The following is a 14,505-nucleotide window of genomic DNA, read 5'->3' on the forward strand; positions in this document are numbered from 1 at the left end:
CTTTTCCTGTAGAGCCGCGAATGGGATTATCCCATCAATATTGAACAGCTGGTGAACCCTGGTTATGCCGGCTTCGACCCATCTATAAAAACTTTTGATAGATCCCACGCCTGGGGGGAATAGGGTATTACCCCAAATGGGAGCGAGGGGTAAAAAGGGTGAGATCAGTTGTGAGGAATATTTTAAAGTGTCCCAGATTGTAAGAGAATGCTTTATAATGGGGTTCGAGATATGTTTGCGTTGAGTTGGGAGGATCCATAGTACTGTGTCTAGAGTACTGGGTTGCATTTCGAATGCTTCCAGGGATAGCCATAATGGGGGTTCGTTATAAGCATGGTATAAAGTCAGTTGGCCTAATTGAGCTGCTCGGTAATATTTCAAGAGGTTGGGGACTCCCAAACCCCCTTTTAGGCGATGGCGGTATAAAGTAGCCTTGTTAACTCTCGGGATGCCTCCTCTCCATACGAAGGTGTCTATAGACCTTTGGGCCATTTTAAGGAAGTGTGAGGGGATAGGTATAGGCAGAACGCGAAATAGATAGAGCAATTTAGGGAGGATTGTCATTTTTAGCGCACGTACTCGGCCCAACCAAGAGAGATGTAGTTTCTCCCATGATTGGAGCAGAAGGCGAAGTTTCCGGAGCATAGGAGGATAATTAGCCGCATAAAGGGAGTCTAGGTTAGCTGTTAGTTTAATCCCCAAATAGTCCAAATGGTCAGTGGCCCATTGGAACGGAAAGTTGTGCTGAAGTAGTGAAACAGTAGGTCGCGAAAGGGATATGTTCATAGCGTAGGATTTGCTGGTGTTTAAGTGGAGGCCGGATATAGTTTCGAAGCTTTCTAGGGTATGTAAGAGGGCCGGCAAGGAAGTCTTAGGGGACGACAAAAGCAAAAGCATGTCGTCAGCAAATAAAAGAAGTTTATGAGAAACTGACGCCACTTCCACTCCCTGAACTTCAGAATTAAGGCGCATATGAATAGCTAAAGGTTCAAGCGCCAAAAGAAACAACAGGGGTGAAAGGGGACATCCCTGCCTGGTTCCCCTACTAATAGGGAAATACGTGGAGGAAAAGCCATTATAACGTACGTAGGCCGAAGGGGAGCTATAGAGAGCGTAAATCCAAGAGAGAAAGTGGTCGGGAAACTTCCATCTCCGCAGCACCGCAAACAAATATGGCCATGAGATAGAGTCAAAGGCTTTCTTGAAGTCTAATGACAGTAGCATACTTGGTATGTCACGGTGTTTGCAGAGGTGCAACAGATGGGAGACCCTCCGTATATTGTCTGAAGCTTGTCTCCGAGGGACAAAACCCACTTGATCTTTGTGGATTAGGGTACCCAGGCCAGAGTTCAGTCTTTGGGATAATATTTTGGCTAAAATTTTGAGATCTATGTTGATAAGGGATATTGGTCTATAATTAGACCAGAGTAGGTGGTCTGTGTTGGGTTTAGGTATCATAGATATTGCAGCAATTAGAGAGGCTGCACCTGGCTTATTGCCTTCTCTCAAAGAGTTAAAGTAATTAGTGAGGTGGGGGATCAGAATTGGAGCATATTTCTTATAGTAGAGGGCCGTAAAACCATCGGGGCCTGGTTTTTTATTGGTTTTCAAGTGTTGAATGGCTAGTTCGATTTCACTTGGCGTTACGGCTTGGTTGAGGAGTTCAATCAAATCGGAGCTAAGAGCTGGAAGGGGAATAGAGTCTAAAAATGTCTCTATCGTTTCTGAATTCGAGGTAATTGGGGCCTTGTACAGCTGCCTAAGTTTTTGTTGGAAAAAGTGGGAAATTTGTTGTGGATTAGATGTGATACCAGCAGGTGTGCGTATTCGAATAGGGGGCCTGGGTAAGGGTAGGCATTTTAAGCGTCGAGCTAAATTAGAGTTATTTTTATTATTGAGAGCGTAGAAGCGTTGCTGTGACCATCGTATGGCCCGGTCTGCGATCTCAGTGAGACTAAGATCTAATTCAGTGCGAGCATGGAGAAGGTCGCGATACGTAGTTGGTGAAGGAGTGCTTTTCATCTGAGACTCTAAGGCTGACACCCTGCCCTCCAGTTCAGCTATCCTCGCGTTCCTGTCTTTTTTCTTGCGGGAGGCCTCTTGAATGCAGAGACCTCTAAGCACTGCTTTATGTGCTTCCCAAAGGGAGATTGGCGATGTAGCTGAATGTTGATTCAAGGAGAAATAATCATCAATGTGATTTTTCAGCCTTTGAGAAATATCGGGATAAGAGAGCAGTGAGTCATTCAGAGCCCAGTTGAATGAACGGGGCCGTGGGTGGAGCGTCGAGCATGTGAGGAGATTTGGGGAGTGATCCGACCAGGGTGTAGAAAGAATGGATATATTAGAGATGTTTGGGAGGAAGGATGGGTTAGCGAATATGTGGTCGATTCTAGTGTGCACTAAGTGGCGTGCGGAGAAGTACGTGTAGTCTCTATTGGAGGGGTGGATCTCCCTCCATAAGTCCACCCAGTGGTGTTGGGCGAGAATCTTATTAAGAGCGGTTGAATCCGCAGAAGGGTAAGGCTGCGGGGGATTAGAGGAATGGGGACTTGAGGATTTATCGAGGCTAGCTTTCAGTATGCAATTGGAGTCTCCACATAGTATTGTGGTGCCTTGGGCATGTTCGGAGACTAATTCCAATAACTGGGAAAAGAAGGCAGCTTGGTGGGAGTTGGGAGCATAATAGGAGACTAAAGTGACCAGTTCATCTGATATCAAACCTGTCACCATGATATAGCGTCCTTCCTTATCAGCCACTGACGACTTAAAAACGAAGGGGACAGATTTTTTAAAACAGACCGCGACTCCTTTGGTTTTATTTGGGGCGTTCGCCATGTAGAAAAGTGGATACGAAGTGGACATAAATTTGGGGTAGGAGCTGGTTGAGAAGTGCGTCTCTTGGAGGCAAACCACATCTGCCTGTTGGGATCTATAATAACGAAAGGCCTTAGTGCGTTTGTGAGGGGAATTTAGGCCCCTCACATTGTGTGATAGGATCGTTAATGGCATGATAGATGGTTGTTGAATTTGCTTATGTTGGCAGTAAGTTTTGGGTCGTTGGCGGAGTTAGAGAAATTATTGTTAGGTGGACCAAATTGGTAGAGTGTACTCGGGCGAGTAGTAGGGATGGAAGGGAGGGCAGGTTGAACAATAACTATGATTAGGAAAGGGTAGGAAGAACTCGTTGGGAAGGGGGGGGTGGGACTGTTGTTGGCTAAGCACATAGTGCGAAGCATCAGTGTACAAGGACACTGTGGGGTCATGAGGGTCCGCTAGGGGGCACAATGAAACATATTTAAATGTCGTGAAGAACGGGAGTGAGAACGAGATAGTGGGTTAAGTTAAACTGGAAATTCAATTTCACAGGCTAGGAGTGGGCTTTTCATAGTGCCGGGGGAATTAGGGATAGAGGGCGTAGTGCGAGACCTGAAAATAACCATTATATTAAACATAGTTAATTAACGCCTTAATATGGTCTAGTGAAATATTTGAAACCTGGCTGCCCATTTAAAAGGCCTGACAGAATTCTACAACTTAACACGCTATAAAGAGGAGAAAAGAGAAAAAAAAAAAAAAAAAACACTATGAAAACTCGTGTAATAAACATAGTCACTTGTCTGAAGTGAAGAGCAAGTCAAATGGCGTTGTCAGTCTGGAAGTTCGGTTGAAGCGAAAGCTGTAACGGCTTCTGTAGGGTAGGTAGTGGAGCTGTACGCTCCAAGAACGCCTGTAACAATAAACTGAAAAAGAACACATATGAACTATTTGTTCCATTGAACATTATAAAGTATAGGCTAGCGTGTTGTATCCGGGACTACGCTATGAGGTTGTCCTGAGGAGAAGCCTATGGAGTAGTATAGGCACGAACTAAAGTTAGTGGATATCCAGCACGTCATGGGGGAGCCGGAGGATCACGTGGTCTGGGACGGAGGGTCGCAGGTTGGGGCCTCGAGGAAGAAGGTGGGGGGGATGATGGGAGGTCCATGAGTTGTAGTTTAGACAAGCAACGGCTCGCTCCTTCAGGGGAGAGAACTGTATGGACCATATCGAGATGAGAGAAGATCAGTTTAAATGGGAAGCCCCAGCGGTACTTGATGTTGTTGGAGCGTAGGACCTCCAGGTATGGTTTCATAGCACGTCTTTTGGCGATGGTAGTAGGGGCCAAGTCGGAGAACAGTTCATATGAGTGGCCTTGGAATACCAGCGGTGACGAATTTCTTGCTGCCTGTAAGAGCTGTTCCTTGGTTTTGTAATGATGTAATTTAAGGATGATATCCCTTGGTGGACCTTCCGGTTTGCGTTTGCTCAGGGCTCTATGAATTCGGTCCATTTCTAGGCGCTCTATAGGGATTCCTGGTATTAGTTCTTGAAAGAGAGCCGTCGCCGTGGACTGGAGATCGGTGATTGTTTCGGGTATGCCCCTGATTCTGATGTTGCACCTGCGGGCTCGATTTTCGAAATCCTCCAGTCTGTTGTTGAGGGTGTGAATTTCGTCGTGTAGCATCTCGATGTCTTTCTCGTGAGTAGCAAGGGTTGTGTGGGTAGCGTCCATTTTGTCCTCCAGGTCAGAGGTACGGGAACCGAGTTCTCTGATCTCCTTGGTTAAATCCTTGGTCAATTTTTCTGACATTTTGAGTAATTCTGAGTGTAAAATTGATTGAAACTGTGATAGTAAGGCAGATTGATCTGAGGTTGAGGTATTAGGGGTCTTGGTTGTTAAAGCTGGAATCATTTCAGAGTCCGCACCCTCAGGTATAGACGAGTTAGAGGATTCTGACTGGGAGAAGGGGCCAGAAGACATATCGCCGTCCAGATCTGTTAAAGCGGCAAATCTGTTGCTGGGTTGTTTTGAGCTGGCTCTGCGTGCTTTAGGCATGAGGGCGAGTTGAGTAGGAAAGGGCCTCCGTGGTGCTTATCCCGTTCAAGGAAAGAGGGTCAGTAGGAGGGCATATTGCAGAGCGACCCCTAGCGGATATAGGGGGGGCACTTTAAGGCATTACAAAAGTCTTAAGGTGTATTATAAGCTGGGCTTATTTGGGGTGGAGACTGCGATGGGAGGGTTGGTATGATGGTATATAGCCGAGAGGATGATTTTTAAAGTAATCCTCATAATGTGCACGGAATTAGAGCTCAACATGGACACTAGGTGTCGCTATTGTATCAGTGAAGACGGTTGGTGACCAGCTGAGTCTTTTTTGTGTATTATAGAATGTATCACCAGTTCTTAGATTGAGCACTAGGTGTCACCAAACGTCTTTCTTCTAGGGCACCCTCTTTATCCCACTGTATATGACACTTTAGTGGAATGCAGACAGAATTAGCCTAGCGTGCCAGAGTATACTTGTATAGCTCAATGTAGCTATGGAGCCTGCAGGCTCAGCAAAACAGTGCACTGTAAAGTCAGTAAATTGTTGCAATTATGACCCCAGGGGAGAGGAGGGTCAGGGAAGCAAGGCTGAGAACCAAAAGAGTCCAGCATACAGTATACAGTATCTCTGTTCAATGCACTCCCTTCCTCTCTGCAGCGTAATGAGAGATAACAGTAGCCCCAGCGATAGGAGACAACAGAAACTCAGCAGGGTGAAAGATAAGTTGGATCTCTAGCAGGTTTATCCTCAGTGCAGGCTGAGGGAGCAGAGGGGAGGAGCACAGACAATAATGCAGACTAATGCAGACGCTGGGAGCCGGCCAGAGTTTATGTAGTTAATGAGGGAGCAAGGGTCCCCGTCTCTCAGGGCACTCAGGGCACACACTGCACCTTCCCCCTCTCATACCTCCAGGATTTCCAGCTAGTCCGTCCAGAGCCAAGTACCAGCACTCCGAGTCCCTCTCCTTCCAGGTGCACTGTTAGAAAATGGCTGCCGCCTCATGCAGACACTGCTCTCCACCAAGGTATCTCTGAATTAAATCCAGCTGCGGCCGTGATACCGACCTCCTCAGAAGCCGGATGCCTCCAGGTGCCCAGGGGAGCCCAGCGATACCGGTACCAGAACTCTCTGGGTAATATAGCTGCGGGTTATGGTTCAGGGTAATCAGAGCTCCAGCCAGGCACGTCTTTCCTGCTCCACTACAAAGCCACGCCCCTCCCACTGTTGATTTTTTCACTCCAAGCTGGTTGGCTATTGCAGATTCAGTCTTCCCAGCCTGGTGCAGGGCTACAATTTTGTTTCTGGTGTCCTTTGACAGCTCTTTGGTCTTCACCATAGTGGAGTTTGGAGTCAGACTGTTTGAGGGTGTGCACAGGTGTCTTTTTATACTGATAACAAGTTTAAACAGGTGCCATTACTACAGATAATGAGTGGAGGAAAGAGGAGACTCTTAAAGAAGAAGTTACAGGTCTGTGAGAGCCAGAAATCTTGATTGTTTGTTTCTGACCAAATACTTATTTTCCACCATAATATGCAAATAAAATGTTAAAAAAACAGACAATGTGATTTTCTGGATTTTTTTTTCTCAGTTTGTCTCCCATAGTTGAGGTCTATCTATGATGTAAATTACAGACGCCTCTCATCTTTTTAAGTGGTGGAACTTGCACTATTGCTGACTGACTAAATACTTTTTTGCCCCACTGTATATATGGAGACTGGGGTATAATGTGGGGGTAAGGATGTATATATAGAGACTGGGGTATAATGTGGGGTGAGGATGTATATATAGACACTGGGGTATAATGTGAGGATGTATATATATAGAGACTGGGGTATAATGTGGGGGTGAGGATGTATATATAGAGACTGGGGTATAATGTGAGGGTGAGGATGTATATATAGAGACTGGGGTATAATGTGAGGGTGAGGATGTATATATGGAGACTGGGGTATAATGTGAGGATGTATATATAGAGACTGGGGTATAATGTGAGGGTGAGGATGTATATATAGAGACTGGGGTATAATGTGAGGGTGAGGATGTATATATGGAGACTGGGGTATAATGTGAGGATGTATATATAGAGACTGGGGTATAATGTGAGGCTGTATATATAGAGACTGGGGTATAATGTGGGGGTGAGGATGTATATATAGAGACTGGGTATAATGTGGGGGTGAGGATGTATATATAGAGACTGGGGTATAATGTGAGGATGTATATATAGACACTGGGGTATAATGTGGGGTGATGATGTGTATATATAGAGACTGGGGTATAATGCGGGGTGAGGATGTATATATGGAGACTGGGGTATAATGTGAGGATGTATATATAGAGACTGGGGTATAATGTGGGGGTGAGGATGTATATATAGAGACTGGGGTATAATGTGGGGTGAGGATGTATATATGGAGACTGGGGTATAATGTGAGGCTGTATATATAGAGACTGGGGTATAATGTGGGGGTGAGGATGTATATATAGAGACTGGGGTATAATGTGGGGGTAAGGATGTATATATATAGACTTGGATATAATGTGGGGGGTGAGTATATATATATATATATATAGAGAGAGATTGGTTGGCGCTGAGCCCGCACCTTTCCAGCACATTACAGCTGATCTCTACAGCTGTTATGTGCCCTTAACATCCGTGGTTGGAATTGCGATCCACCTGCGGCTGTTATCTAATTATCAGTCTCTGACAGTGGCATTTAGCTCCCACTTATAGGAAACGCGTCACTGGCTCCACTCATCGGTGACCTCGTCACATGATCTCGGGCCAGCGACGGGTCGGCATGACAACCAGAGGTCTACAGCAGAAGTCTGTGGTTGTAATTGCCAGATTGGTATGAGCGCCGCCCCGTGGTGTGTTATCGCCTATGTGCAGGGTCGGGCTGGGCCTAAAATTCAGCCCTGGCATTTGAAGCTGCATAGGCCCACTTGTCACATGATGACTGTATAATATCTTTGTACACATGTAGGTTACAAGGAGTGAGGGGAGTGTAACACGACTATATAACATACTAGCTGAAGAGGCCTGCATTGCTGGGCATAGTAACTGACTGTGGTTAGTTATAGCACCTCACGCGTTTCATTTTCCCCCTTACATCTGTCATTTTCCCCTCAGTATATACCTGTGTGTCATCTCCCCTGTATATAGTATATACCTGTGTCATCTCCCCTGTATATAGTATATACCTGTATGTCATCTCCCCTGTAAATAGTATATACCTGTATATCATCTCCTGTATATAGTATATACCTGTATGTCATCTCCTCTATATAGTATATACCTGTATGTCATCTCCCCTGTATATAGTATATACCTGTATGTCATCTCCTCCTGAATTTAGTATATACCTGTATGTCATCTCCTCCTGTATATAGTATATACCTGTATGTCATCTCCCCTGTATATAGTATATACATGCATGTCATCTCCCCTGTATATAGTATATACGCGTGTCATCTCCTCCTGTATATAGTATATACCTGTGTCATCTCCTCCTGTATATAGTATATCCCTGTCATCTCCTCCTGTATATAGTATATACCTGTCATCTCCCCTGTATATAGTATATACGTGTGTCATCTCTCCTGTATATAGTATATACCTGTCATCTCCTCCTGTATATAGTATACCTGTATGTCATCTCCCCTGTATATAGTATATACCTGTATGTCATCTCCCCTGTATATAGTATACACCAGTGTCATCTCCTGTATATAGTATATACCTGTATGTCATCTCCTCCTGTATATAGTATATACCTGTATGTCATCTCCCCTGTATATAGTATATACATGCATGTCATCTCCCCTGTATATAGTATATATCTGTATGTCATCTCCTCCTGTATTAGTATATACCTGTGTCATCTCCTCCTGTATATAATATATACCTGTCATCTCCCCTGTATATAGTATATACGTGTGTCATCTCTCCTGTATATAGTATATACCTGTCATCTCCTACTGTATATATTATACCTGCATGTCATCTCCCCTGTATATAGTATATACCTGTATGTCATCTCTCCTGTATATAGTATATACCTGTATGTCATCTCTCCTGTGTATAGTATATACCTGTATGTCATCTCCCCTGTATATAGTATATACCTGTATGTCATCTTCCCTGTATATAGTATATACCTGTATGTCATCTCTCCTGTATATAGTATATACCTGTATGTCATCTCCTATATAGTATATACGTGTCTCATCTCCTCCGATATATAGTATGTACCTGTATGTCATCTCCCCTGTATATAGTATATACCTGTATGTCATCTCCCCTGTATATAGTATACACCAGTGTCATCTCCTGTATATAGTATATACCTGTATGTCATCTCTCCTTTATATAGTATATACCTGTATGTCATCTCTCCTGTATATAGTATATACCTGTATGTCATCTCCTATATAGTATATACGTGTCTCATCTCCTCCGATATATAGTATGTACCTGTATGTCATCTCTCCTGTATATAGTATATACCTGTATGTCATCTCCCCTGTATATAGTATACACCAGTGTCATCTCCTGTATATAGTATGTACCTGTATGTCATCTCTCCTGTATATAGTATATACCTGTATGTCATCTCCCCTGTATATAGTATACACCAGTGTCATCTCCTGTATATAGTATATACCTGTATGTCATCTCTCCTGTATATAGTATATACCTGTATGTCATCTCTCCTGTATATAGTATATACCTGTATGTCATCTCCTATATAGTATATACGTGTCTCATCTCCTCCGATATATAGTATGTACCTGTATGTCATCTCCCCTGTATATAGTATATACCTGTATGTCATCTCCCCTGTATATAGTATACACCAGTGTCATCTCCTGTATATAGTATATACCTGTATGTCATCTCTCCTGTATATAGTATATACCTGTATGTCATCTCTCCTGTATATAGTATATACCTGTATGTCATCTCTCCTGTATATAGTATATACCTGTATGTCATCTCTCCTGTATATAGTATATACCTGTATGTCATCTCTCCTGTATATAGTATATACCTGTATGTCATCTCTCCTGTATATAGTATATACGTGTCTCATCTCCTCCGATATATAGTATGTACCTGTGTGTCATCTCCTCCTGTATATAGTATATACATGTATGTCATCTCCTCCGATATACAGTGGGGCAAAAAAGTATTTAGTCAGTCAGCAATAGTGCAAGTTCCACCACTTAAAAAGATGAGAGGCATCTGTAATTTACATCATAGGTAGACCTCAACTATGTGAGACAAACTGAGAAAAAAAATCCAGAAAATCACATTGTCTGTTTTTTTAACATTTTATTTGCATATTATGGTGGAAAATAAGTATTTGGTCAGAAACAAAATTTCATCTCAATACTTTGTAATATATCCTTTGTTGGCAATGACAGGGGTCAAACGTTTTCTGTAAGTCTTCACAAGGTTGCCACACACTGTTGTTGGTATGTTGGCCCATTCCTCCATGCAGATCTCCTCTAGAGCAGTGATGTTTTTGGCTTTTCGCTTGGCAACACGGACTTTCAATTCCCTCCAAAGGTTTTCTATAGGGTTGAGATCTGGAGACTGGCTAGGCCACTCCAGGACATTGAAATGCTCCTTACGAAGCCACTCCTTCGTTGCTCTGGCGGTGTGCTTTGGATCATTGTCATGTTGAAAGACCCAGCCACGTTTCATCTTCAATGCCCTTGCTGATGGAAGGAGGTTTGCACTCAAAATCTCACGATACATGGCCCCATTCATTCTGTCATGTACCCGGATCAGTCGTCCTGGCCCCTTTGCAGAGAAACAGCCCCAAAGCATGATGTTTCCACCACCATGCTTTACAGTAGGTATGGTGTTTGATGGATGCAACTCAGTATTCTTTTTCCTCCAAACACGACAAGTTGTGTTTCTACCAAACAGTTCCAGTTTGGTTTCATCAGACCATAGGACATTCTCCCAAAACTCCTCTGGATCATCCAAATGCTCTCTAGCAAACTTCAGACGGGCCTGGACATGTACTGGCTTAAGCAGTGGGACACGTCTGGAACTGCAGGATCTGAGTCCATGGTGGCGTAGTGTGTTACTTATGGTAGGCCTTGTTACATTGGTCCCAGCTTTCTGCAGTTCATTCACTAGGTCCCCCCGCGTGGTTCTGGGATTTTTGCTCACCGTTCTTGTGATCATTCTGACCCCACGGGGTGGGATTTTGCGTGGAGCCCCAGATTGAGGGAGATTATCAGTGGTCTTGTATGTCTTCCATTTTCTAATTATTGCTCCCACTGTTGATTTCTTCACTCCAAGCTGGTTGGCTATTGCAGATTCAGTCTTCCCAGCCTGGTGCAGGGCTACAATTTTGTTTCTGGTGTCCTTTGACAGCTCTTTGGTCTTCACCATAGTGGAGTTTGGAGTCAGACTGTTTGAGGGTGTGCACAGGTGTCTTTTTATACTGATAACAAGTTTAAACAGGTGCCATTACTACAGGTAATGAGTGGAGGAAAGAGGAGACTCTTAAAGAAGAAGTTACAGGTCTGTGAGAGCCAGAAATCTTGATTGTTTGTTTCTGACCAAATACTTATTTTCCACCATAATATGCAAAAAAAATGTTAAAAAAACAGACAATGTGATTTTCTGGATTTTTTTTCTCAGTTTGTCTCCCATAGTTGAGGTCTACCTATGATGTAAATTACAGACACTTCTCATCTTTTTAAGTGGTGGAACTTGCACTATTGCTGACTGACTAAATACTTTTTTGCCCCACTGTATAGTATGTACCTGTGTGTCATCTCGCCTGTATATAGTATATACCTGAATGTCATCGCCTCCTGTATATAGTACCTATATACCTGTATGTCATCTCCCCTGTATATCGTGATGAGCAGACTGCACTGGTAGATGTTATCAGATCCATCACGTGTCGTAAATGCTGCATTTTTATCTGCACATTTTATGTAGGTGTCTGCACCAGACAACACAATAAGAATCTTCTCTGATTGCATTTTTGCTGCATTATCTTAGACCTTTTGCTTTATTTGGTGCGTTTATGGTGAATATGTGAAATTCCGTTTTTATAGGCTGCAGTCACACCAACTGAAAATAAATAAATAAAAAAATAAAAACTCGGTCCGAGTCCACCTGCCGAGAGTCGCACAAGTGTAATGCAGGTGTTATGTGAGTACAATCCAATTTCTCACACCTAGCATCTGATTTACACCCGAATGCAGTGTGATTTCTATCTGATTGCAGTGCGATTTTAACCCCTTCATGACCCAGCCTATTTTGACCTTAATGACCTGGCCGTTTTTTGCAATTCTGACCAGTGTCCCTTTATGAGGTAATAACTCAGGAACGCTTCAACGGATCCTAGCGGTTCTGAGATTGTTTTTTCGTGACATATTGGGCTTCATGTTAGTGGTAAATTTAGGTCAATAAATTCTGCGTTTATTTGTGATAAAAACGGAAATTTGGCGAAAATTTTGAAAATTTCGCAATTTTCACATTTTGAATTTTTATTCTGTTAAACCAGAGAGTTATGTGACACAAAATAGTTAATAAATAACATTTCCCACACGTCTACTTTACACCAGCACAATTTTGGAAACAACATTTTTTTTTGCTAGGAAGTTATAAGAGTTAAAATTTGACCAGCGATTTCTCATTTTTACAACGAAATTTACAAAACCATTTTTTTTAGGGACCACCTCACATTTGAAGTCAGTTTGAGGGGTCTATATGGATGAAAATACCCAAAAGTGACACCATTCTAAAAAATGCACCCCTCAAGGTACTCAAACCCACATTCCAGAAGTTTTTTAACCCTTCAGGTGCTTCACAGCAGCAGAAGCAACATGGAAGGAAAAAATGAACATTTAACTTTTTAGTCACAAAAATTATCTTTTAGCAACATTTTTTTTATTTTCCCAATGGTACAAGGAGAAACTGAACCACGAAAGTTGTTGTCCAATTTGTCCTGAGTACGCTGATACCTCATATGTGGGGGTAAACCAATGTTTGGGCGCACGGCAGGGCTTGGAAGGGAAGGAGCGCCATTTGACTTTTTGAATGAAAAATTGGCTCCACTCTTTAGCGGACACCATGTCACGTTTGGAGAGCCCCCGTGTGCCTAAAAATTGGAGCTCCCCCACACGTGACCCCATTTTGGAAACTAGACGCCCCAAGGAACTTATCTAGATGCATAGTGAGAACTTTGAACCCCCGGGGGCTTCACAAATTGATCCGTAAAAATGAAAAAGTACTTTTTTTTCACAAAAAAATTCTTTTAGCCTCAATTTTTTTCATTTTCACATGGGCAACAGGATAAAATGGATCCTAAAATTTGTTGGGCAATTTCTCATGAGTACACCGATACCTCACATGTGGAGGTAAACCACTGTTTGGGCACATGGTAAGGTTCGGAAGGGAAGGAGCGCCATTTGACTCTTTGAATGAAAAATTATCTCCATCGTTAGCGGACACCATGTCGTGTTTGGAGAGCCCCCGTGTGCCTAAACATTGGAGCTCCCCCACAAATGACCCCATTTTGGAAACTAGACCCCCCAAGGAACTTATCTAGATGCATATTGAGCACTTTAAACCCTCAGGTGCTTCACAAATTGATCTGTAAAAATGAAAAAGTACTTTTTTTTTTCACAAAAAAATTCTTTTCGCCTCAGTTTTTCATTTTCACATGGGCAATAGGATAAAATGAATCCTAAAATTTGTTGGGCAATTTCTCCAGAGTACGCCGATACCTCATATGTGGGGGTAAACCACTGTTTGGGCACACGGCAGGGCTCGGAAGGGAAGGCGCGCCATTTGACTTTTTGAATGGAAAATTAGCTCCAATTGTTAGCGGACACCATGTCGCGTTTAGAGAGCCCCTGTGTGCCTATGCATTGGAGCTCCCCCACAAGTGACCCCATTTTGGAAACTAGACCCCCCAAGGAACTTATCTAGATGCATATTGAGCACTTTAAACCCCCAGGTGCTTCACAGAAGTTTATAATGCAGAGCCATGAAAATAAAAAATAATTTTTCTTTCCTCAAAAATGATTTTTAGCCTGGAATTTCCTATTTTGCCAAGGGTAATAGGAGAAATTGGACCGCAAATGTTGTTGTCCAGTTTGTCCTGAGTACGCTGATACCCCATATGTGGGGGTAAACCACTGTTTGGGCGCACGGCAGGGCTCGGAAGGGAAGGCACGCCAATTGGCTTTTTAAATGGAAAATTAGCTCCAATCATTAGCGGACACCATGTCACGTTTGGAGAGCCCCTGTGTGCCTAAACATTGGAGATCCCCCACATATGACCCCATTTTGGAAACTAGACCCCCAAAGGAACTAATCTAGATGTGTGGTGAGGACTTTGAACTTCCAAGTGCTTCACAGAAGTTTATAACGCAGAGCCATGAAAATAAAATAAAAATTTTATTTTCTCTAAAATGATCTTTTAGCCTGCAATTTATTATTTTCCCAAGGGTAACAGGAGAAATTTGACCCCAAAAGTTGTTGTCCAGTTTCTCCTGAGTACGCTGATACCCCATATGTGGGGGTAAACCACTGTTTGGGCACATGTCGGGGCTCGGAAGTCAAGTAGTGACGTTTTGAAATGCAGA

At 43.1% G+C, this 14,505-nt stretch overlaps 1 long non-coding RNA gene across 1 annotated transcript; it reads right to left on the minus strand.

The window, feature by feature from the left end:
• Nucleotides 1-3,126: 3,126 nt before the first annotated feature.
• On the minus strand, nt 3,127-6,483 carry LOC138647076 (uncharacterized). Its single transcript, XR_011314866.1, has 2 exons — nt 5,778-6,483; nt 3,127-3,743 (listed from the first exon to the last, which is right to left on the minus strand). It is a non-coding gene; the product is annotated as an uncharacterized lncRNA (long non-coding RNA).
• Between the last annotated feature and the right edge of the window lie 8,022 nt (nt 6,484-14,505).

The sequence above is a fragment of the Ranitomeya imitator genome, chromosome 8, assembly GCF_032444005.1.
Source record: "Ranitomeya imitator isolate aRanImi1 chromosome 8, aRanImi1.pri, whole genome shotgun sequence".
NCBI classification, from domain to species: domain Eukaryota; kingdom Metazoa; phylum Chordata; class Amphibia; order Anura; family Dendrobatidae; genus Ranitomeya; species Ranitomeya imitator.